The following is a 24,818-nucleotide window of genomic DNA, read 5'->3' as shown; positions in this document are numbered from 1 at the left end:
AGCGGAGCCGGGGGCCAGGGCCGCCCCTCCCCCTCCCCGGCCTTCCTCCCCGGGTCTCGGCCCCGACTGCCCTTCTCCGGGGGAGCAGCGCCGCCCGTGACGTCTGCGGCCACGAGGGCCGCGGCCGCGGGGGAGGGGCGCGCGGGGAGCGCCCGGCCGGCAGCCCGCGGCCAGACGCGCCATTTCCTTTCCGCGCGGCGCGAGGGAGATGTCTGCGGCCAAGACTCCCCGCGGCGCTGAGGCCAGCGCCCCGGGCGTCCCCGCGCCTGGTCCCCATGTCGGCTGCCCCTTCCTTCTACTCTCCCACCTCCTCCTCCCCTTCCTCTTTCTCCTCTTTCCCTTGCGCCCCGCCCGTCCCCCATCCTCCTCCTCCCCGACCATTTCCCAGCTCCTAGGAAACGAAGCGCGGAGCCTCAGCGCGCCGGGCCTGCACTGCGCCCCCGTCCGGCTCCGAGGACCGCCGGGCCAGAGCCAGGCTCGGGCAGGAGGGCGGGTGCGCTGCGGCCCGGAGCGGCGCCAGGGTCCCCACGCCGAGCTCCAGCCAGACCTGGACGCCCTCTAGCGGCCGCACTCACGGGGGGGCGCTCGGGGCCCGCCCGGGGCGGGAGGGCAGAGGACGCTGGCGCTAGGAAGATAAAGTGGGAGCCTGCCTCCCTTGATTGGGGGACAGCGTGCGTGGAAAGAGCGCCCGGACCGCGCGTCTGCAACTTCTCCACGCGGGAATAAGCAGAAACTTTCCTCCTAAGGGGAGGTTTTATTTATTTATTTATTTTAGAGCTCGAATTAGAGGAGAAGGGGGAAATTTTCTCATTAAACTTACATCCCTGCAGTTAGTTCAATTACTTGATATATGCAGAAGATGTTGTAAATTTATAGATTTAAATAGCTTACAAAGATGCCGCAGGCCCCATCAGTTAATTTCCTTAATTTATGGATTTTTAGCTGCTCCTAGAACGGAAAGGGGCCCTGGAAGTAGGTCAGGGATCTGTGCGGCGGCTCCAGCGTGGCCCACAGGCTGCGGGCTCTTCTCCCCACGCCCTGGCGCCCCCGGGCCTCTGTTCCCGGCTCCGGCCTGACAGCACCACTCCCTGCACCCCGCACCCCCGCCAGGCCGGGCCTGAAGGTCTGCTCTGATCCATGGCTGACTGCCCAGTCTCTCCAGGGCTGTGCAAGGCCAGGGACCAGTGACGCTCCCATCTACACACCCCACCCGGCATTGAAGGAGTGGATCCAAAGAAGTGAAGCGAGTATCCAGATACTTTGACCCCTTACATGCTGGCTGGCATCACCAAGGAAGGAGGACGTGTGTGGGTACCCAAACTTCCTCATGGACAGAGCTTTTCCCCTTGCCAGACTTTTGAGTTCTTGGGGAGAAAGGGGCAGCATGAGAAAAAATGCACCGGAGTCCTTGTTTGAGGAGCACAGACGTGCTGAAATCCTGCTTGTCACGGCTCTTGTGGCCCCCAGCGCCCCTCACTCCTCTCCCCCTCTCTCCTAGGTGGCTGCTGGGAGATCTTTGTTTTGTGTTCAATATGGATGAATATATACATATAAATTAATACTTAAAAGATTGGTATAAACTAAACTGTTTTAGGAAGCCACATGGCAATGTGATTAGTATCGGTATTCATCATTTAACATTTCTTTTCCCACTAGATGAAGTTTCTAAGATTTGCAAGGTACATGTCAAGGACGGGTGTATAAATGGATTTTTATTTATTCACAACTCCAAGACTAATTGCTTCTCTTTGCCTCAAGGCCACGAGATTGGTTTTAATATGACACTTCAAAAGTATTCATGGGACTACAGAGATACTAAGTGTCATTGTTTAAGAGACAAATCTCACCGTGGTACTGGTGACCCTGAAAAGAGGATGTTCCACTTTACTTTAAATTCCTACATGTTTTTTTAAGAGTTCCACTTTAAACCAACTATATTAAAAATGCACAGTTTAATGGAAACAAGAACTGACCATTTTGAAGGACCTTTTTTTCCTTAATATTGCTGGGAACTTTGTTTTCATATTCCTGAATCCTTTTATTAAAGAGCTGAACTTTACACGTGTCATTAAGAAGAGTAAGTTTGGGTCATAATTTATCCTCAAGTGTTTTTGAAGTTCCTGGCTAAATGTCAACCATCTTTTTCCTTGAGAGGCTCGGACAGAGGCGTTTAATGATCTGTGGTTTATAATGCAATGGTGAGCCTTGTTTTTTTAATTGAAGATGTATAATTAGGACTGAAAACGTATTGAAACATCTTGTTTCCGTATGGTGGTCCACGAGATGTGAGTCTAATCAGAATGTAACTTGCTTTATCAGTGAGGTTTGACTAGCACTGATGCCGTGACATTGCATCCCTTAAAAAGCAGGTTCAAGCCTGTGCGTGCTCTGAGGCTCCTCTGAACATGCTCACGTGAAGCGTGATGCAGGTCAGGCCCTGCATCCAGGGGCTGCAGACAAGACCTCGGTGCTAGATGTTTCAAAGTGGCTTCCAGTGTAATTTTGTACTTGGTTGTTGCTGGTTGCAGACGGTGTTTAAAAATGAGGACCTTAATAAGGGATGTAAAATGTGCCCCAAATGAGATCCCAGAGTCTGCTGAAGGCAACCTTCTCAGGAAGACTGTGACCAGAGAGCAGATGAACAGGCGGAGATGCAGCTTATGCCCTCTGGGGGGAGGGAAGGGGGGGCTGGGGTTGTTAAGGCAGAGCTGTCCCTTCCCCCACCCCCAGTCCCCCTGGGTGAAAGCCAGACCCTCCTAAGTCTGTGACCACCTTGAGGCTCAGAGATGGCCCCTGCCCAGGCTGGGATGGAACCAGCCTGGCCCAGAGATCAGTCTGACATCCACTTGGCCCCTGCCTCCACCCCAGGGATCCCCGAATCTTCCCTGCTGGTTAGGACCCCAGAGAACCTGGAGACTAAAGGGACTGCTAGTACTGCCACCAGCCCCCAAACTGGGCCTCCTGTCAGCCAGCCGACCCACTCCCTGGAGAGCAGAGGTCCAAACCTGCCCAAGGGATAGGCAGGTGGGGGTGGGGGTGGGGGGTGGGCAGATGGCCCCTGCCTGTCCTTCAAGAGAATAAAATGAGACCAACCAGCTTGCACTGAGCTCTGCCCAGTCCCCGGCACTGTACTTAGTGGGCACGTGTGGTTTCTGGTGGGAGAGAAAGCAGGGGCTGTCTCCAGGTGCTACAGACTACCGCCTCCTTGCATTCTGCCTGCAGCCCGGACATGCCGCTCAGAACCAAACCAACCTGCCGTACCCGGAGCCAGCCTGCCAAATTGCTCAATACTCTGCATTTCAGCCTTTTCCCCAAGAGAAGTATCAGCATTTTTACCAGATTCTCAAAGGGCCTATGCAAATTTGGGTGCAAGTAATGAAACCTGCCTCAGAATGGCTTCGTGATGAGGAAAGCTGATGGTCTCACAGTGGCAAGTGGGAGGCAGAGTGGCCCTGAGTCGAGTCAGGGGCTCAGCAGAGAATTCAAAGACCCAGGCTCTCTCCCCTTTGCCATCCTCAGCACGTTGGCCTGTCCTCCTGCCAGCTCCTCTCTGGTCTCAAGATTAATGTAGCTCAAACTTCACAGCTCACTGGACACCCAGGAAGAACAAGGGAATGACCCTAGGGGCCCCCACAGCCCTCTTTGTCACATCCCTTCAGCCCCAACTGGGTCACATGCCAACTTGCAAGCCAATCCCTGGGAAAGGAATGAGTTAGGACCAGTTTTAGCCCCGAGCAGTCTTCATGGGGCCGGAGTTGCTGCCCTGAGCCCTGAGCAGGAAGGAGGACCCTGAACACAGTGAGCCTCTGCCTGGAGGGAAGGAGGAGAGGCTGGATTTTGTGTTGGGGACGGGGCCCCCAAAGGTAAAGAGCTGTCAACCAGAAGCTTGAGCTGGAAGGAAGGGAGAAGCTGAACAGTGAAGAGAGGCCTCCAACCCAAAGGGCACCTCCAGGGAAGCTGGGGACTGCACTGCCTCTCCAGGTCCTTCTCAGGTCCCAGGAGACACCAGACCCACCCATGGAGGTGGCCTGGCGGAGCACAGCTGCTTCCAGGCACCAAGCCAGGCTGCCGGCCCCAGGCCCTCTGCCCTCCTCACCTTTGGGTTCCTCTCAGCGCTCATTCTTCTCTCCTGAGCTGCACCAGTGAAGTCCCTGCAGCCCCTCGGGGCCTGGGGATGAGGCTGTTTCCTGTCGACAGCGCCTGGGGTTCAGTAGGGCAATGGCCCTCCACGGGCCTGGTGCGCGACAGTAGGAGGAAGCCCAGAAGCAGCGGCAGGGACTGCTCTCGCTGTGCAGCACACAAGGTTACCCGAAAGATGAGGCTGAGGCCAGGGAGGCCCTCTCTAGCGTCCTCCAGGTGGAAGCTTCAGTCAGTGGAAGCCGCGGCGGGGTCCCTGGGAGAACAGTCTTGAACACCGAGTCCTGCCCCTAAATGACTGTGTGTGGCTGCCACTCTGGCTCCAAGTGACCATCGAAGTGGATCTGGGGTCACAGGACAAGGGGCTCTGTAGGTGCATCTGACGTATTTCCCATGAGAAGAGTTGAGACAGTGAGGAAAGTGGCCTTTGGTCAGTCGGGAAGCCTGCCCAGGGCTCCTTCCTTGGGCCAAATCTTGGTACGCTAACGCCTCCTTGTCGCAGGCAACTCCTTCTCCTTGGGTCTATCTTGTAGGGAGACACTCTGTGAGTGGCATGGACTTGGAAGTCTGAGTCCAACTGGGTGACCTTGGGCTTAATCTCTCAAAGTCTTAGTACCCTCCTGCATAACACGAGAACAATAATAATACCAGCAGATGGGGTTGTGGGAGAATTCAGCATGATGGCATATGCAAAGGACTCGGGCCAGCCCAGTGTCAGTGCTCTGGGAACGATGACGGTTAGCTTCCTCTTCCAACTGACCTTACAAGAGCCTTAGGTCAGGCTGTAGTTGCACCCCCACCACTACCCCAGGCGCTGTGGGCCCAGCCCCCACCCACAGGAGGCGCCCAGGAGCATGGGGAAGGTGGGGTGGGGGAGCCCCCTTGGGTGGGTCCTTGACTCCAAGATTTGGGGCTTAAAACTTCGTGATTGTATAATTAAGATAAACGTGTATGCATTAAAAGGGAGAATGTAAAAGTTGCCTAACATTTAAAGATAAAACACAAGACTTCAGAGAAATTTCCGGCTTGCTTTGGGCCACGCCCCCAGGGTGGGGCTAGGAAGTGTCCTCAGGCTCCTGAGTCCTCAGGGCCCTTGGGGGTGGATGGAATCACAAGTTGGGGCCCAGGGAGCAAAGGGGAACCCCTGCGGGCATCAAGGATCTGCTGGTAAATTCTTTTCATTTTTTGAACCATGAAACTCTTTACTGCCTTTTTTAAAGTATTTTTAAATTTTAATAAAGAATACTTGATCATTGTTAAAAAAAAAAAAAGTAAAATGTACGAAAAGAAAACAAAAATCTTGTTTCTCCTTCCCAGAGAGAAGTGTGTCAGCGATTGCTCTTCTTCCTACTCAGGTACACACAAGTGTGCAGGCACGCACAGATACACAATTGCACAGACACATACAGCCATAGATACACATACAGTTGTACAGACAGGCACAGAGATACGCAGATGCACACACGCTCACACACAAGTGGTAGACACAAAGGGACACCCAGCACACACATAATGTTGCACAGACACATAGACATAGAGATGCACAGAACCACAGGCACAAAGATCCACGTGCACACACGCCTGAGCACAGACAAGCAAATATGCACACGTGTACACAGTTTGTAAACTCTGGCATCCAACTCTTCATACTAATGCACAGCCTGTCTTTCCCCTACACTGTGTTTCAAAATAAAAAAGAAACTAACGGATATAACAACATATATCCTATATATATATATATATATATATATCCACCATCCAGATGTAACAAATATTAACATTTTGAATATTTGCTTCAGATCCCTCTTTAAAAATCAAATGAAATGATACAGAGCAATTTAAACCCCTCCTTTCTTCTCTCCAGTAATTGCTTTCCAGAAGTGGCAACATTCCTGAGCACATTTTTATACTTTTTGCAACATATGAATGTATTCATAAACAATGATAACATTGGTATGTTTTTTAAACTTTTACATAAACGGTATCCAACGTGTATCCTCTTGCTTTTGGTTTTTGCCACTCGATTTTCCCACATCGCTGGGTGTGGTAGGGGCCCTCCCTTGTCACTCCTTTGATCCACCCTGAGCCCCTGCCTGGTGCTGTGGCCTCCCTCCCTAGGCCAGCTCTTCCGTGTCTTACACATAGGCCGAGGGCCCCAAAAGGCCACTCCTGGTGCAACTGGGTCTTTGATGCATCAGTGGTTTCTGACCACCATGGTGTCAGAGGGAAGGAAGGCTCCACCTCCCACCTCCCACCTCACCGCTCTTGGAAGACCCGTGTTGCCTAGTTTGGGTGGTGAGGTCCCATCTTCCCCTCTTCTCTTCCTCCTCCTCCCTTCTTCCTGCTGCTCTCTTTACCCCTTCTCCCTCACCTCCTGTCCACCTCCTCTGCACCTCCCTGCTTTTCCCATCTTCTTCCTCCCTCTCTCCCTCCCTCCTCCTCCTCCTCTCTCCCTCCCTTTCCTCCTCCTCACCCTACCTCCACCCACCTCCACCTCTAGGCATGCAAGCCTCTGGCTCAAAAGCTTCTTGGGAAGGTCACTCAAGAAGTGCAAAAAGAAAAGGCATCTTGATATATTTCAAAGTATTGTCTCCCTACGACGTTTCACAGTTCTGTTTTCACATTTTGGTCCTTCATCCTTTTAGAATTAATTTTTGTTTCTGGTCTGAAGTCAGGATCTAAAAAAGAATTTGTTCTTTAAAGATGGCTAGCCAGTCTTCCAGGTGAATCAACTAGTAAAAATTTTACCTTGGGATTTTGATTGGAATTGGAGAGAATGGAGGTCTTCTTGTCTTTGCTTTATTACAGAAGGAATATGGGAATACGTGTAAGTTGTGAAAAATTACAACATCTATTCTTTTAGTAATTAGAATTAATTACAAATTACCCCCCCCCACACACACACACCCTGACAATCTCATTTTCCTCCTCCTAGGGAACCTCAGCTTGGTAAGTGATAGGTTAAATCAGTGATTCCAATTTTTCCCTGCCCTGTAGTAGCTTTAGCCATCTTGCCACCCCTCCATGCCTGGAGAAATGTGCCACTCCACTCCCCAATGCTGGGCTTCACCGAAGGGCAGATAGCACATGCGGCAGGGGAAAGGGCTGAGCTGGCATCTTAAACTCCTGCCCTGCCCGAGGAAGAAAATGCCCCAGGCAGCTGCTGACCCTTCAGGCTGAGCCCCAGAAAGAGACCCGTGGGGTGGGACAGCACAAGTCACCAGATGCCTGAGAAATAAATGCCTATTTTGTGTGCCACTGAAATTGTGTTTCTTTGTCACACAGTGAAAGCTGATGGACACAGACTGTATCCTTGTCTGTGTGTGTACAATCCTTATCTAATGTGGACGGGAATGCATGTATACAGGTATGCACGTGATATGCAATATATATTTATTATATATTATAGAAGTTATATAAAGTCATACTTATGTGTATTTGTTTATTTATTACCCACCTTGGCCCATCCCTAACATTCGTGGGGCTCAGAACAAGAGGATAAATGAAGATCCACATATCATATGTCTAAATATTTGAAATGTATAAATGAAGCTAACAACTGTTAAATAAAATGCATTATATCCTCCGACCTTGACAAATCTACCTTGACAACCACCTGGAAGGCCAGGTTCCATTTGGAATTCTCAGACTCCTTGGAGCGGTGCGCATTCCTCGTAAGTCGTGGTGTGGGAGCCTGCGCCAACTCCCTTCTCCCACCTCGCTTGGCTCCAACCCCTGGGGAGCTTCATGTATGCACACCCTACCTGTACACGCAGGCTCTGCCCACCCACCCCAGGAAAGGCCACCCCTTGGCAACCCATCGGACCTCGGGTGCACACACCCGTGGATGCTGCCCAACCTCAGGACAGTGGACCTGAGGAAGAAGCCCGTGCAGGCCTGGAAGTGAGCTGAGGGCTGCTTGGGTGGGAAATTCCTGGTCCCAGGTGCCTCACTACACACAGACCTGTGTGTGTCTTACCCTGTGGATTACCCCATCCTGCTCTTGCAGAGTTAATCTCTCCCTTTCAATGGCTCCTTTCCATTGGCCTTTACACACACTCAAGTTATCTCCTGCTGAAAAACCCGAGCAAACCCTGCCTGGGCATCCCCTTCCAGCTGCTTCCCCGCCTCCCTCAGCCCATCCCAGCTGACGTAATGGAAAGACTGGTCTACACATCCTGTCTTCTACTCATCTCCCAGTCCCTCCCCAACCAATCCCATCGGGCCCTTAATCCCTTAAAGCTTCCAAACACCTCTTTGTCAGGTCACCAAGGACCCACGTCTCCTCATTCAATGGGCATTTTCCAGTCCTCATGTCACTGGCCCTCAGCAGTGTTTGGCTCAGCTCCTCCTCTTTTCTCAGCTCCCAGCTCTCTTCCTCTGTGGGCTCCAGGGCAGCATTGTCCTTCCCTGCCTCCTTTGAAGTCAGGCGAGGCCATGTCACTTGCTTTGCCTGCAAAACGTGAGACAGAAACCCAAGGAGCCCGTGTGCCGGGCCCAGGCCCCCTTCCCTGCCAGGCAATCGTGGGAGCTGGTTTCAAGATGGAGCCTCCATCAGCCGGGCTCCCGGGTGACTACGATGAGCAGAGTCCCTGCTGACACACGCTGGGCCTGTGTAGGGAGGGAGAAATTAACTTCTGTCTTCTCAGGCCTGTGAGATTTCAGGGATATTAGTTTCTGCAGTGTAACCTCACCTGTACCTGCTGCTGCACTCAGCATGACAGAGCAGAACTCACCCCTGTTTCTTTCCAGCTCATGGCTGGTCTGCTTTGTTTGCTGGCTCCTCCCCCTCTATCTGACCCTTCCCAGGCCTCTTTCTCCTCTGTCCTCACACTTCCTCCCACATAATCTCATGCAGCTCTGCAGTGTCAATGACTCACAGATTTACACCTCTGCCCACCTGCAGAGCCCACTGCCCACTTGCTGCCTCTCTTGGAAGGTCTCAGGGCTTCCTCAGACTCAACATGTCCTGACTCAGACTTAGGATCTTGCCTCCTCCAAACCTGGCCTCCTCCCAGCGTCCCCATCTCACCTGCCACTCAGTTGTGCAAGCTGGAACCTGGCAGTCACCTAGGAACCTCCTCCTTCCTGACCCTCTTCTCCATTTCCCATCTCCAGCACACGACCAAGGCGGGTCAAAGGACTCCTCAGACCCATGCACGTTTCTCCCTCAGCACCGCCACCCTGCCAGCTGCCATCACCTCATCTGGACGTCTGCAGTAGCTTCCCTTCTGTCTCGCTGCTGTCAATCTCACCCTTGCAGTCCATTTTCCCCTTGGCAGCCAGAGGGACCTTTTCAAAAGATCTTGTAACTGTTTGCTTGAACCTTGCCAAAGCTTCTCGTGTTCTAAGATTATTATACCATCCTCCGCGGTGCATGTGAACTGGCCTGCCTCTTCCCCAGTCCTGCTTCCAGTCCACCCCTCATTCTCCGTTGCAGGTTGGGCTCCCTGGGAAACAGGCTGTGAGGTGGAGGTGATGGCAGGAGGTTTATTTAGGGCAAGGGAGGAGGGGGCAGAGAAGGAAGTTGAGCTCTCACGCAGTCTCAACATGGACCTCAGCCCACCACACAGGGAGCGCAGAGTTGTCCCCCATTTGGGGCCAGTGTGATGGGCCTCTGTGCCACCATATTGGTCAGTGGATGTGTCTTTGGATGTGTGGCATGACCTTGGGCCAGGCATCACTCTTCTCCTGAGGCATTCTCTGCAGGCAGCTGATGGCTGAAGGATTTCTGCAGGCAGCACTCCCAGAGCTGGGGCGCCAAGTTCTTCATACTGAAGGGGCATCTGGGCCGTGCCCCACAGTGCCCAACACAGTCCATCCCTTGCACGATCTGGCTCCACTTCTTCACATATGCTCAGGGAGCAGCCCCTCCAGGATTCTGGTGGGCCTCTCTGGGGGAGGGAAGAGGCAGTTTAGTGGATTAACTGCAGCCTCCTCTGCTGCAGTTGGTCTTGAGGCTACACCAATCCTCATCTTCTCTCACCTGGGTCATCTATTCTGAATTCCCACCCTCAGCTAATGGCTGTCCTGGCCTCAGTGGCTTACGTGATAGAGTAACCAGACCCTCATTCCTGAGGGACCTGACACCCTGGCCAACACTTGTCCATTTACTGTCAAATTGTCCATTTACTGTCAAAATTGGGCAAAAGAGTACCAAGAAGCACCCAAGTGGATTAACCAGGCACCAGATATATTTTTCCCTGCCCCCAATGCATTGAAAGAAAAGTCAATGTGGCCACAGTCTATTGTCCCTGCCAAGGTGGGGACTCTTGCTTGCTGGTCCCTGGGCATGAGGAACCTGAAGGGCCGGGGCAGCATCCACAGCTTCTAGTCCACGAAACTCTTGCTGCGTTCCTTAGCAGAAGGAAGCAGGATCTCTAAACCCTTAGAGCCCAGGGTTGTAGGAATGGGAAACACAAATTCCCCAAGTGAGTGGCTGGGATTGATGGAAGCAGGACACTCTCACTTGCACGTCTTAGTCCCCAGACTTATGACAGAGTCTATTTGTTTCCCATTGCTGCTGTAACAAATCACCACGAACTTGGTGAGTCAGAACAGGGTAAATTTGTTATCTTATAGTCCAGGAGGTCAGAAGTCTGAAACAGGTCTCACTGGGCTAAAAATCAAGGTGTACACAGGACGGCATTCCTTCCAGACTCTAGGGGACAATCCATTTCCTTGCCCTTTCCAGCTCCTAGAGGCTGGCCGCGTTCCTTGTCTCACGGCTCCCTTCCACCTTCTCAGCCGGCAGTAGCTGCTTGAGTCTTTCTCCCACCGTACCACTCTGACGCTCTCCTACCCCTCGCCTTCATTTACAAGGATGTTGGACCCACCAAGATAATCCAGGATCATCTCCCCATCTCAAATCCTTAACTTAATCACATGTGCCAAGTCTCTTTTGCCATGTGAGGGAACACAGTCACAGGTTCTTGAAATGAGAACATGGACACCTTTGGGGAAAGGGGTCATTATTCTGCTTACCACACATAGGTAGACTCACATCAACCTATTGTTGATTTAAAGTATACACTTTGCTCTGGAGAATGGCACCACATGTTTGCAAAATATCACATCTGAGCCAGCACTTTCGCTGTGCTTGTAACAGGCCCTTCCACTGCTTTACCAGATTGTCAGATTTGGGCTGCCACAGAAAGCGATACGGCCAGTGCATCTTACCATCATGCACCCATTCTCTCACCTCCTTTGCTCTAGAGTTTCTTCTTTATCTGACACAGTGTTATATGGGATCCTGTGCTGGAGCATCAGATACTCTGTAAGTCCTTGGATGGTGGTCTGGCTCAGGCCCTATGGGCAGGAAAGGCAAACCTGTACCCTGAATACATGTTTATTCCTGACAAAGTGGATTACTGTCCCTTCTAGGATGAAGGGATCCAGTGTGGTCACCTTGCCACTAGGTGACTGGTTGGTGCCCTCAGTGAATGGCACTGTGTCTGGGACAGCGTTGGGCTCTCTGGCTGGAGGACCGGACACTCAGTAGTAGCTGATGGCCTTGGCAAGTGAGAGCTCATGCTGTTGGACCTCTTCGCAGCCTCCGCCATGGCTACGCCTTTCATGTGCTCTTCACACCAGCTGGGAAGAAGCCAACGACAGAAGCTGGTTGATGTCACTTGACCAAGTCCTTCTGTTGACTTGGTTGTTCAGTGCCTCTTCCATGATGGGTGCACCCTAATGAGTGTTGACATGTGAGACAGTGAGCGTCATACTTTGTGCCACGTCCCATCCACAGGACTGCCCCGACAGCCTTGCCCTATCTTCTGATTGTTCTCCTTCTGGGACCCAGACCACTTCTCTGTCCACCAAAGTGGATGACCAGGTGCACTGCCCAGAGCTCTACCCATTGGGAGGACTTCACTTTACCGCCATCTCTCCAGGCCACCCCTGAGTGGGGCTGCAGTGCAGACACCATCCATTTTTTACTTGCTCCCACATACCAAGCTGACACTTCTGTGAACCAAACTGTGGTGTTTCCCTCTTTCATCAGCCGATCATACTCCCCACCATGTGGCCATAGGTATGAGTCAAGGAGGGGCCTTAGTGCAGCAGTGGTGGGTAACAAGGGAGTCTCGGCTCCCCGCACACACATCTTGCTTGTGGCCTCTCATCCTGCTCTCTCCTGGTCCTGGATGCACCACTTCTGTCTGATAATGAAAGCTGCTGGGTCCACTTGACCTGACTTGGTGGCTCTGAGAGAACTCAGCTCATTACAGGCAGTGCTATGGTCTGAATGTTTGTGTCCCCCCAAATTCATATGTTGAGATCCTAACCCCCAAAGATGATGGTACTAGTAGGTGTTTAAGTCTTAAGTGTAGATCCCTCCCAAAAGGGATTAATGCCTTACAGTAAGTAAGTGATATGAGATCCCCAGACCCTTCCACCATGTGTGGACACAGCAAGAAGGCACCGCTATGAACCAGAAAGAGGGCCCTCCCTCAGCCGTGCTGGTGCCATGATCCTGGACTGGACTTCACAGCCTCCAGAACTGTGAGAGATAAAGATTTTTTGCTTATAAACTACTAAGTTTATGGTATTTTGTTATAGCAACCTGAATGGACTAAGAGAGGCAATCATGGTTCCATTTTCATTAGGGGTCCCATGGTCACGGTGAGGTACTCATCTATACCAGGGCCCACAGCATGCCAGGAAGTGCCTGTCAAAAGATTTCTAATTTTCCACATGGCATGGCCTAGTGATAGAACTTTAAGAGTCTGTATTGTAATTCTCTCTTTGGGGCTTGCCAAAAACTCTACATGGTGTCTTTTCCCAATACTGGTGCCTCCAATGCCATAGGGCCTTCTGGGTCATACAGCCCAAGTCAGCACCTCTTGCACAACAGCTTGGACCTGCTGCAAATCCCTTTCCTGCTCTGGACTGACTCAAGGCTGGCAGCTTTTCATGCCTCCTCATATGTGGTTTGGAGTATCCCTACATATGGACCATGCCTTCAGAACCAAAGGGACCTACCACACGTGTGCTTCCTCCTTTGAGGTGGGAGGGGCAAGATGCCATTATTTGTCCTTTCCTTTGGTTGTCCTGACACACCCCAGACCACTGCAGCTCCTAAAATTTTTGCTGGTCTGAGTGGCCCCTGAAACTTCACTGGGCTTGTCCTCCCGCCCTCGAGAGCATGGGTCCTACCGAGGCCCACAATGTACTAGCCACTTCTTGCTCACTCATTCTGACTAGCGTGAGGTTATTGATGTGGCAGACAGATGTGAAATTCTACAGGATGTTCAGTCAATCAGACCTTTTGGGCCCATAATTGGATAGAAGGCTGGAAGGTTAACATATTTCTGGGGCAAGACTGTAAATGTATACTGTTATCCATAGCAACTGAATGCAAACCGTTCTGGATCCTCTTTTCTGATAGGCATGGAAAGTAATGCATTTGCCAGATCAATGGCCAAATACCATGTGCTGAGGTCATCATAATTTGCACTAGCAAGGGTGCCACATTTGGCATAGAAGCTATAATCTGGCTACTATTTGGCTGAGTTTGCAGTCATCCACGGTCATCCTCCAAGATCTGTCTTGTTTTGCAGGGGCCAAACTGGTCAATTCAACAGTACTATAATGAGGACCACTACCCTTGGCTCCTTTAAATGTTAAACGGTAACTCCAATATCTGCCAACCCCCTCTCCACCTGGGATGCGATATTGGGTTTTTTGTTTTTGTGGTTTTTTTGGTGAGGAAGATTTGCCCTGAGCTGACATTCACCTCTTTTTCTCCTTGAGGAAGATTAGCTATGAGCTAACATCCATGCCAATCTTCCTCTGCTTTATACATAGGTCACTGCCACAGTGTGGCTGATGAGTGGTGTAGGTCTGCATCTGGGATCCGACCCTGCGAACTTGGGCTGCTGAAGCAGAGCACGCCAAACTTCACCACTAAGCCAATGGGGCTAGCCCCGCAATATCGTTTTTTATTTACTTTCTTGGAAGGGGCAGAGGGCACTTTCAGAGGCTTCTTCTTTGCCTGGAGGACTGCAAAATCTCTTCCCTATGGGCGAACGACTCAATATGGGAGTTGTGACAACAACTAAGTATGTCTATTCTAATGACTCATTTGGGGTGTGGGAAAATGACCACTGGGTGAATCTCCACTGGATCCACTGTAAGCCAGACCCAGGCCAGCATTCCACTAATTACCCGGCCCCATCCGCCCCACGCTGATGGAGGGCCGCCGTGAGACGTCAGATCTCGACGCATCAATATCAATGGTCCTAGACTGGTTTGGGTACCTCTTTCCCCACTGGACCTTTTGGAGAAGGACAGGGGTGTGTTTACTAGATATTCCTGCTCTGGTGTCACAGCCTCATCCTTGGGGCTTGACTTCTCCTTCAGTCACTGGATTCCTGGTCTGAAAACTGGCTCAAGTCAGGAAACCAGGCAAGGAACCATTGTGAGGATTGCCCTGGGGCTCCTGATTATCCATCCTTGATTTCTTTGATTGTACAGATTGACTAGTACATCTGTTGGCTACCCATCTACTCTGCCCCCAGGGAACACCTTGTTCTATTGACCGGCTCCTTGACTCTGCAGGCCAGGCCACCTTGGCTGCCACTCCGACCTGACCAATCATTACAGTAATTGTATTCACCTTGCTTCTGACGGTTAAATATCACTAGCCCTCTATGGTTTGGGGGGTCTCTTGCCATTATTGCTCTTAGCGTCCCTGTGCCATGAGAGCCTTTCCTACCCGCAGCCTTGGCCTAGAGAGGCGAGCCATCACCTGCCCTGTTAATGAGGCTGGCGCTCCCCTCACCAAGATATTCCCTGAAGCTTTTGTCAGTGGTGTATCCACTGGGCCCTCCCAAAGAACACAGTCCTCTACCATCTTTTCCTGGCCTTACCTAGAACATTCGCTCCAGCTGCCCGCTTCACAGAGACCTTTAATACGCTTTTCCACCATCTAACACAAAAAATCTGGCATTTCTAAAAGTATGGGCCATTACCGTTTCTATGCTGCTAAGACTCATCCTAACAACATTTTTGCACCATCTCCTGTAGTCCTTGCTAGGATATTGAATCCTGTATCCCAGGAAAGTGCTCTCATAGATAAACTTACAAATCTCTTTCAACCTCATGTAGCTAACCCTGCCTCCCCAACCCACCGCCTGACCTTGAACCAAGCACCTTCAGAATCCAGGCCCGCCTGTGCTCTCGCAGATCCTGCCTGCACCTGTGGGCTATAGGGATGGACTGTAGCTCATTTGGGCTATAGTTCCTTTCCTTCCTTATCAAGCCCAGCCCTCCTCTGGCCCAGTTATGGTGTGACTCAATCCCTAATTACAAGTCTAGTGGCCAGAAGGGGAGGTGAGGGCAGATCCTGGAGGGGCTAGACCCCAACTCACAGAGCAGAGACCTCTGCATTTCTTCAAGGATTGGGGGAGCATCAGCCCTTCATAGAGAAGAATGGACCACTTTCTGCAGGCTCAGCGGGTTTAAGGCAACCTTGGGATTTAAGATTTGGGGGTGCATCGAGTCAGATATCTCACCTGAAATGTCAGGGTGCCTCCCTTTCACAACCAGAGCACGACCTTGGCATGGCAGACCCGCTCAGGTTGTTTAACCTTCCTCGGAACCTGGCTCCTCTGAGGGCCTCAGCTCTCTCTGCACTCCGGCGACAGGACTCAGCCCCTCCTTATGTGTTGTTACCAGGCCCTCTGCCTTTCACACTTAGCTCTCAACTGCTCTCCGCCTGTTGTGATCTGTCCTCAAAGTACTAGTCAAGTTTAGCCTAATGCCACTGATTTCGCTTTCCCCTGATATTTCTCAAGGACCTGAACACCCTACCCTCAGTGTGGCGTTTCCCTCCATGGTAAACCATCCCAGTTCACAGTGGTGAAAGTTTTAATGACTGCATGGTCTCCTTGTGGCAGAGGCTGCCTGCATCCCATCCACCACTCTGGCCAGGAAGGCGAGATGGGCGCATCTACTCCAAAATCCCACCCCAGCATCTTTGTCTGCCTGCTCATCACCCACTGCTTCCCTGGGAAGTGGAACTCGTTAGCGTGCAAGAGGTCATTAGGGAGGGCCCCCAGGACCCACACTTGTGGAGTGAGGGGAAGGAAGCAGGGTTAGGTGGAGGGGACGTTTGGCTCTGATGCTGTGTTAGTTTCCTGTGGCTGCTATAACACATAGCCACGAACTTAGTGGCTTAAAACAACACAAATTTATTGTCTGACAGTTCTGGAGTTCAGAGTCTCAAACGGGTCAGCAGGGCTGTGTTCCTTCTGGCGGCTCCAGAACGGATTTCCTTAGCTTTTCCAGTTTCCAGAGGCTTCTTGCATTCCTTGGTTGGTGGCTCCTTTCCTCCATCGCTCTAACCTCTGCTTCCATTGTCCCGTCTCCTCTCTGACTCTGACGCTTCTGCTTCCCTTGTATAAGGACCCTTGTGATTACACTGTGCCCACCTGGATAATCCAGGATAATCTCCCCATCTCCTGATCCTTAATCACAGTGGAAAAATCTCTTTTGACATGTAAACTAACATATTCACAAATTCTGGGCATTAGGACACAGACTTCTCTGGGGGGGCCATTGTTCTGTCAATGCGTGTGGAGATTTGAAGCTGAATGACCCTTCGGAATTGTTGAGTGAGGACACTGGGCCTTTCTACTTCCATGTGGATAGTCAGTGGGTGTGGTGTGACCTTGGGAGAGCCGCTGTCTTTAGTACAGACAATCCTTTAAGAGTACTGGCAGTGGAGGGCTGTCTGCCGGCAGCACCCCAGTGACTGGAAATCTGTCGTTCCTGAAGGGGATCTGGGTGGTGCATCATGGCATCCACCACAGCCCCTCTGCTCCAACCCCAGCAACTTTCTTCCGTCCCTTGCCTAGCCACACAATCTTTCACCCCAGGACATTTGCACATGCTCTTCCCTTCCTCTCCCACTTGTCGTGATCTTGGCTCCATCACCACTTCTTCTGGGAAGCCTTCCCTGACTTCCCTGTCAAGGTCGTCTCCAGTGAAGCCCTTTGAAGGTCATGATGCTGCATCTGCAGTTGTTACTTCATTAGAGTCTGACTCCCCAGGTAGAGGAAACTCTGCAAGGCAGGGATGGGCTTTGCTGTTGATCACTGTTGTGTCCTCTTCACTGAGCACAGTGGGTCTCACACGAGAGGTGCTCGGAAGGTATTTGTTGAGTAAATGAATGAAAGGAACTACTGCTTTCTTAATTCAGTGGGTGCATCATATTTGGTGGCATGAGTGGGTCGCTTTGTCTATCCATTTCCCTGCTGATGGGTATTTAGGCTGCTTCCAGCCATGGAGAGTTCACATCCTGCTGCAGTGAACCATTTCCACGAACATGCTTGTCTCCCTGCCTGGAGTCCCTGCAGGACAGATTTCTAGAGAGGGAACTGCTGGGCCCACCAGTTTCCCTGGGACTGGGCCTGAGAACAAAGGGACCAGTTCCTCCCTGGGGAGCAGGGCCCACAGTGAGCCCCTTGCCTGCATTTCTGCCAGAAAGAGCAGGGAAAGTGGGTCCTCAGTGGGACAGAGAAGCATGAAACAGCCTGCAGAGGAGGCAGAGATGAGCCTGACAGAGAGAAGTGGGACTCAGGGCCCTGGGCTCCTGCATTCCAGCTGTGTGTCCCCATCTTACCGGATTTACAAGGTCCTTACCTGAGGTTGGTGCTGATGGGTTTCTTACACTTGTACCAAAAGGCTCCAGCTGTTCCAAGTCTTGTCATTGTTGTCTAAATACGTGGGTTTCACATTCCTTCCTTGGGACCTGAGATGTGTGTGTGTGTGCTTGTGTGTGTGTGATCTGTGACAAACCTTTATATATATTCCAGGGGCCTCTGAAAAGACGATGCATCCTCTGTAGGGTGCAAAGTTGTATTTACGCTAAATATGAGCTTGTCAACACGGGCCCTTTGGGCCCTTGCCATGGTCTGGGCTGGGTATGTGGACCTGGCTCTGGGGCACAGGTGGGAGGAAGGGAGGTGACATAGGTAAGTGCATCTCACAACTCAGTCCTGGTGCCCGACACTGTGTGCAGGGCCTGAGATGTTGGTGGACACAGCAGGGTGGCGAAGGGGGTTGTCACTGCACAAAAGGCCCAGGGTGCCGGGCTGAGGGGCTGAGGGGGAGCAATGTCAGAGTCCGAGCAGCTGCCAGGGCAGGGGCTGGCAGCAGGCTGGTCCAGGAGCATCTTTTGAGACCCTGCCCCTCCCAGGGTTCCTGAAGGGACAGCAGACGCTCTTGTGACCAGTCTGGGTGGCTGAGGGCCATGTGGGGAATCCCCTGCCTCCCTGTGGTCCCGGATGCCAGGCCCTGGCTTGGGCAGGGAGCTCACGTGTGCCATCAACAAGTGTTCAAAGAGCCTAACACGGCACCTGATTCATGCGACCACGCAGAAAATGCGGAGTGGGAGCAGGCCAATGGCCTCCCTGCCGCGTTACTGCTCTCTTTTGATGTGGAAACATGATCATGTTACCCCCTTTCTCAAAGCCCTTCAGCGGCGCCTCATTGTTTTCAGCACAGAATCCAATCTGCTTGTCACGGCCTACAAGGTTCTACTTGGCCTTGTGTCTGCCCCTCCACCCCCCTGCACATGTGTGCTGCAGGGGTTCACACCCAGGTCTGTGCACACCGCCCTGGGCTCAAACCCACTCCACCACAAGGGGGCTCCCGAGTTGCCTCCTCGGAGCCAGCCCTGTGGCGTCGTCACACGCCCTCTCAGCGCTGTGGTACCCACTTGGGGTCCAGAAGGCCCATCCCTGCGTTCTGCAGGCCAGGGCCCCTCAGCCCCACCCTGAGCCCCGCCCCTTGGTCCCTATCCACCTGGGTTCACTCCTCAGGGACCGCAATAGGCCGGCAACCCTGGCTGCAATTCCACAGAGAGCCCGACCCCTGAAAAATGATGGTGAGCCCTTGTCCCGATATCATTAATTCTCCTGTGACCGAGGCCTTTCCCCAGGGTGGGCGCCAGGCCGGTGACTGATTGCACCTGCTCAGCCTGCAAGGACTTTGGCCAGTGGGAGGTGTTGACTGCGTTTTCCAAGTGAAATGCCGCGTGGAGATTAATGACCCCCGAGCTGTGGGCTCCGGGGGTGCGAGGCCTGGGAGAAGCCGGGCCAGGTGAGCTGGGCCTGTGGACCCCCAGCCCTGCTCTGCCCAGCCCTCTTAAGGAGCAGGCTGCGGGTTCTTCACCCGGGTTCCCAGGATCTCCCAGAAACGGCGGCCTCAGCTTCATGCCTGAAACTTCAAACACAAATAATTTTCAATTTGCCTGGGAGTTTCAATAGCACAATCCAATGTTAAATAATAGATTAGATGCCTCAGGGAGAGAAACAGGATTTAAGAAGAAGAAATAAATAAAAGGAAAAGTAAAATTCAGCACATCGGCTTGGAGAGTAAGGATGGAGCGTTCCCTCCTGTCCCAGCCTACCTGGCGGCCTCCCTTCCCTGGGTCTGTGGGAACCGCCCTCCGAGCTCCTGGGTCTCTCCAGGAACAGGTTCCAGGCGTCAGCAGCCCTGGGGCTCCCCCAACCCTGCTTCCAGGCTCTGCACCCCGGGAGAGGCCTAAGATGAAGCCCAGGCAACCAGCGCCTCCCCAGGCACTTGGGCAGGCACTGTCACGGAGCACACGCACACAGCCACAGGTGGCAGACTCAGGCTGTCCCAGGGGACAAGCAGGTGAGCAGGCAGGCGACAAGCATGATCTGATGGGACTGGGTGCAGACAGAGCGTAGGATGAAGGTGTCTTTGGACCCAAGAGGAGGCTGAAGAGGGTAGGTCTGTGGAACAGGGCTTATCTACAAGATCTGGAACTGAGGTCCTCTCTGTCCAGTGATCTTTCCCTCTGCCCATCTTGGCCATACATTCCCCACCTCCTCTGCCACTTCTGTCCTTGTCACCATAGGAAACCACACCAAGTCCAAGGTCACAGATTCCCAACTCCCACTTTGCTTCCTAGATCCCTTGGGCCACCGTGTCTCTTTCTCCTTTCCTCCTTCCACCACAGGTGCCTGGGAGGAGCCCAGCTCTGACCTTCTCTGCCCTGCATGAGAAGCCAGACAGCACTCTGTGGGTCACCAGGGCCAAACTGCCAGGGTTTGAATCCTGGAACATCCTCCTAATAGCTGTGTGAGCTTGCGCAAATCGCTTAACCTCTCTGTGTCTCAGTTTCCCTATCTGTAAGCAAAGACAGTGTCCAGCTCACAGGGTTGTGGTGAGGATTAAACAGTCTGATATAGATGAAATGCTTAGAAGAGTCCCTGGTAAACCAATAAATATCGTAATTATTTACTATTGCTCCAGGAGCCTAGGTGGAGATGACAGTGGCTTGGGTTAAGAGGAAGGCACCGGAGAGGGAGAAAAGTACCCAGATTCAGGGTACATGTTGGGGGCAGAGAGAATGACATGTGGGAAAGGGAGCAGTCCAGGTGGGACCCAGGGAAGGAGGGCTGAGACGGAAGCCTGCGGAGGAAGGCCTGAGGCAGGGAAACTTGAGGCTCTGTGGGACGTGAGAAGTGGAGGTACCGTCAGACACACCGGCGCAGGCGTGGGCGAGGCTGCTGGCCGAGGGGATCCCGAGTCAGGGCTGCAGGTGTGAACGAGGTGGTCCAGCGGCACAGCGGGGTGACACTGACGGAGCTCGTCCTGGGGGACCTGGATGAGGGAGTGTCTGGAATTCATATCTGGGGATAGTTGAGGACGCTGATTCGAGCCGTTTCCGTGGGTGGCGGGACTAGCAGGCAGACCACGGCAGATTCACCGGTCAAAGGCCTGCGGGGGCGGGGGCCAGCAGGATATGTTTTTGCTGGAAGGCAGGCACAGAAATGGGGCAAGAGCTGGAGCGCCTGAGGGGCTGGGGCGCTTTCGTTTGTGAAGATGGGGCTCAATGGGGAAGCCTGAGGACCCAGGAGAGGGGGGGCAGTGCATGAGTGATGTCTCTGAGGAAGAGACAACGGGCTGGGGATCCAAGAGTGAGTGGAGGGGGTGACCCCTGGAAAGGGCAGAGGGTCACTGCAGAAGGAGCATAAATGTGACCCACAACAGCGAGGGGCTTTCTGATCCTTCCCTTGTATTTCTCTGCTGTAAGGGGCACTCCATGAGCTGCGCACGGTTCTGCGTGTGTCTGAGTGTGTGTGTAGACGTGTATCTACCTGTGTCCATGTGCACCTTGTGTGTGTGTCACAGGTGTGTGTGTGTGTGTGTCTGCACGGCCATGTGCACCTGTGTCTCTGTGCCTGCGTGGGTATTTGCGAGGATGGGTGTGTGTGTGTCTATGCATCTGTGTGTGGGGGCATGTCTGCCTGTGTGAGTGTGTGTGGTGTGTGTGCGTGTTGTGGTTGAAGTCACAGAAGGTCTGATGTCATCCTCATGGAGAGAGGAGGACAACGCCGGCAGGTTCATGGTGCCCCTGTGAGGTTTGTGATCCCAAGTGCGAGGAGAGCTCAGGGGCCCTTCCTCCTGCAGCCGAGGGGCCAGCTGGGGGGGGTCACAGGGTTGGAGTTTGTCAAGGGAGTGAGACAGCAGGAGCGATGTACAAGGCCGTAAGGTGGATCAGAATGTACCCCAAGTCTGAGCTTGCCAAAGAGGGGAGCGAAGCCAGCAGGGGAGGTGGCAGCTCCCCACACATCCCTGGTGACCTTGGCCCTTCCGTGCTCTGTGTCCTGCCTGCCGACCAGTGTGTGCTTGTGAGGGGTTCTTGGGACCTTACGGCCCCATTAGGCCCATGTGAGGGCTGAGGGGCGCTGGCGATGTTCGGGGGGCTTGCTGTTAGGGAAGGTGGGTCCTCTGGAGCTGGTGGGTTGAGAGGGACCTCCAGGGTCTGCCCCGAGACAGAGCTGGAAAGGCGGGGCCTCGGTGACCCCATGGCTGGGAAGGAGAGAGCAGAGCACAGCCGACTGGGGTGGGAGGCTGGGGATGCTCCGCCTGGCCTGGAGCTGCACAGTCGGGGGGCGGCTGCCACCTCGTGGGCCGGCCGGGGAAGCCCAGGCCGCTGCTCAGGAGCGAGGACTTAGCCCCCCCTGGTGGCCGAGTGCTGTCTCTGCCCGCGGAGACCTGCGCCCGCCCCCAGCGCCCTGCGGGGGACCGCACTGACGCCGAGGGGAGGAGAGGGGAGGGGAGGGGAGGGGAGGCCCAAAAGTGAGGGGGCCCAGTTGGATTGCCTGAGGTGTATCCCAGCTCCCGGTCCTGTTGCTGTGCAGCTCTGCGCCACCCTCTCTGGGCCTCAGTCGTCTCACCTATAAAGTCGGGCGTGGCACGCATGGTCAGCAGGCTGGGAGAGGTCTATCAGGCTGCGCACGGGAATGGCCAGCGCCGCAACGGCCATCAGGAGCGCTTGATTCAGCCTGGGATATCCTAGGCCTCCTGGTTTGGAATGACTCACTTCTGACCCCTGAGCCTGACCCTTGCTCTAGGTTTCAAGCGCTCTTGGAGCAGCCCTCCAGCCTACTCTCTCCAGCCCTCCCTTCCGGAGGCCGGCCCAGGGGTGGGGGAGGGGGCAAGAGCCTCAGTTCTCAGGTGGCCCCAGCCTGGCCAGACCTCTGGCCACCCTCTGCTGCAGTCACACAGCTGATACTCTTGGGCAAAGGGCCCTTCTGGGCAGTGTGAAGAGTCAGGGAGCAGTGCAGCCCTCCCCGTGGGGCCGTGCCAGGCCAGGCCAGGCCAGCCCAAGGGACCAGAGCCCAGGGCTCCCTCAGCCCTTCCCCTGAGCCTGGGCTAGTGGACTGGATCCCTCCAGCTAGAGCAGCCAGGACTAAGACACTCTGTCCTCTCTCCACGCCAGGGGCAGCTCCCTGGCGCTCCCCAAGGGCACCTGTTTATTCCTCATCCAGGGTCATTGTACCCATCAGCATGGGGTCCTCAGAGATGGGGCAGCATTATTTCAGCCCTGCTCAGCACCGCACTGTCGCCCCCAGCTCCTGGAGACCACCTGTCCATTCCTAAGGCCCCTGTGCCCAGCTCCAGGTCCCGTTGCACTTGGTGGGCTGGGGGGAGATGCCAGGAGGCAATGCCCTTGATTAGCCGCGGGTGCGCCCCAGAGAGGAAAGGGCTAAGAGGAGAGGGGGGACTGTGGGCAGACCTCCTCCCAGCCTTGGGGCTCTTCCGGGGCTTCTGACCCCACCAAAGGGGGCTAACCATGAGGATGAAGTTGGCAGATAGGCGCTGCCCTGGAGGGGAGGTGGGGGTGCTGGAGGGCCATGCCTCCACTCACTGCCTGCCCGCCTCTGTCCTGGGCCCCTGGGTGGGCAGCCAGGCCTGTGGGGACAGTGGGGAGAAGGAGGGCCGGGGATGCCTGGATCTCACACCTGACCGCCTGGCTGGGCCTCACATCTCATCTCCCCAGGGCATTCCAGGGCTTCTGGGGCTCACAGGCCCCAGTGGGGACCCTGGGTTTGGGGGACATCTATTCTCTTCTCCACTCAGAAAGCAAGCCTCCCATCTGGGGAGGTCTCAGCCACCCCGAGGGCAAAGGCCTGGCAGGCACTTCCCTGGGGGGTGTCCCAGGGAGGCCCCCATTAGGAGGACCAAGCTGAGGGGTTGGCAGTTATTTCCCTACTTGATGGGCCTGCTTGACCCCTGTGAAGAGTCTGTGGCCCCTTCTTGGGTCCCTGACCCAGACAGCCCCCTCCAGATTATACCTACAAAGTGGTGAGCAGATGAAATGAGGCAGGGATGGGCAGAGGAGGGAACAGCACGAGAGGGTCCCCCAACACGAACACAGGCTCACACATGTGTACACACTCCCCTCACCCCAGACACAGATGCCCATACGACAGACACCTACCACATGGCTTACGCACACATGCACACATGTAGGCTCACATGTTCACCCCCACCCCCACCCACACACACACACACACACTTTCCTCTGTTGGCCGTTAAATCCCCTGTCCCCAAGCCCTAGGGCTACATGAAGCTTGAGGCTGGGGTTGGGGGCTGGAGCTGGGTGCAGCACCATTTCAGTGGATTCAGGGTGATGCCTTAAGGCTGGGCCTCTGGAGGTCATGTGGGGGGCCATAAAGTGGTGATCATGGTCATTGCCTGGACCCCGTGTCTCCTGCTGTCACCACCCAGAAGGAAAGCCCCTCTTTGATGGATGTGTTGTGTGTGTACATCTGCCCAACTCAAGTCTGGTTGTTTCTGAGAGATGGCACCAATAAAGATGTCTTTTCCTACCCTCCATCACACACACACACACACACACACACACACACACGCACGTGCTCACACAGTGGGAGATGGTCCCAGGGCAATCCTGATTGTCTCTGAGCAGCAGCAGCAGTGGGTGAAGGCGCCCTGCAGGCTGCCCCAGCTGGGCTTTCAGGTGTCCCGCTTGCTGAGCAGATGACCGGTGACACTTCCTCAGGCTTTGCCAAATGCACCCGTGAGACACTGTTTCTGCATTGTGACTTCTGTCTTCGTGACACCGCAGCCCAGGGGCAGCTGCTCCTGGGGTATCATTATCTAGGCCCCTCCCTGCCTCTTCTCACACTGAGTGCAGGTCAGCCTCTCCGAGCCTCCCGGCATTTGCCTTCCAACCTTCGTCCCTCAGACCCTGACCACAGCCTCCTCCCACCCCTCTGGGTTCCTTCTCTCAGATGGCCCAGGCCACTCCAGCTGGGACCCGAGGGGAGGCCTCACCCTCCTCAGGGTTCCTGGATGCATGTGGACCCAGGCAGGCAAGACACAGCCTC

The sequence above is a fragment of the Equus asinus genome, chromosome 26 (assembly GCF_041296235.1).
Source record: "Equus asinus isolate D_3611 breed Donkey chromosome 26, EquAss-T2T_v2, whole genome shotgun sequence".
Lineage (NCBI taxonomy): Eukaryota > Metazoa > Chordata > Mammalia > Perissodactyla > Equidae > Equus > Equus asinus.
This window is presented reverse-complemented; position numbering follows the sequence as displayed.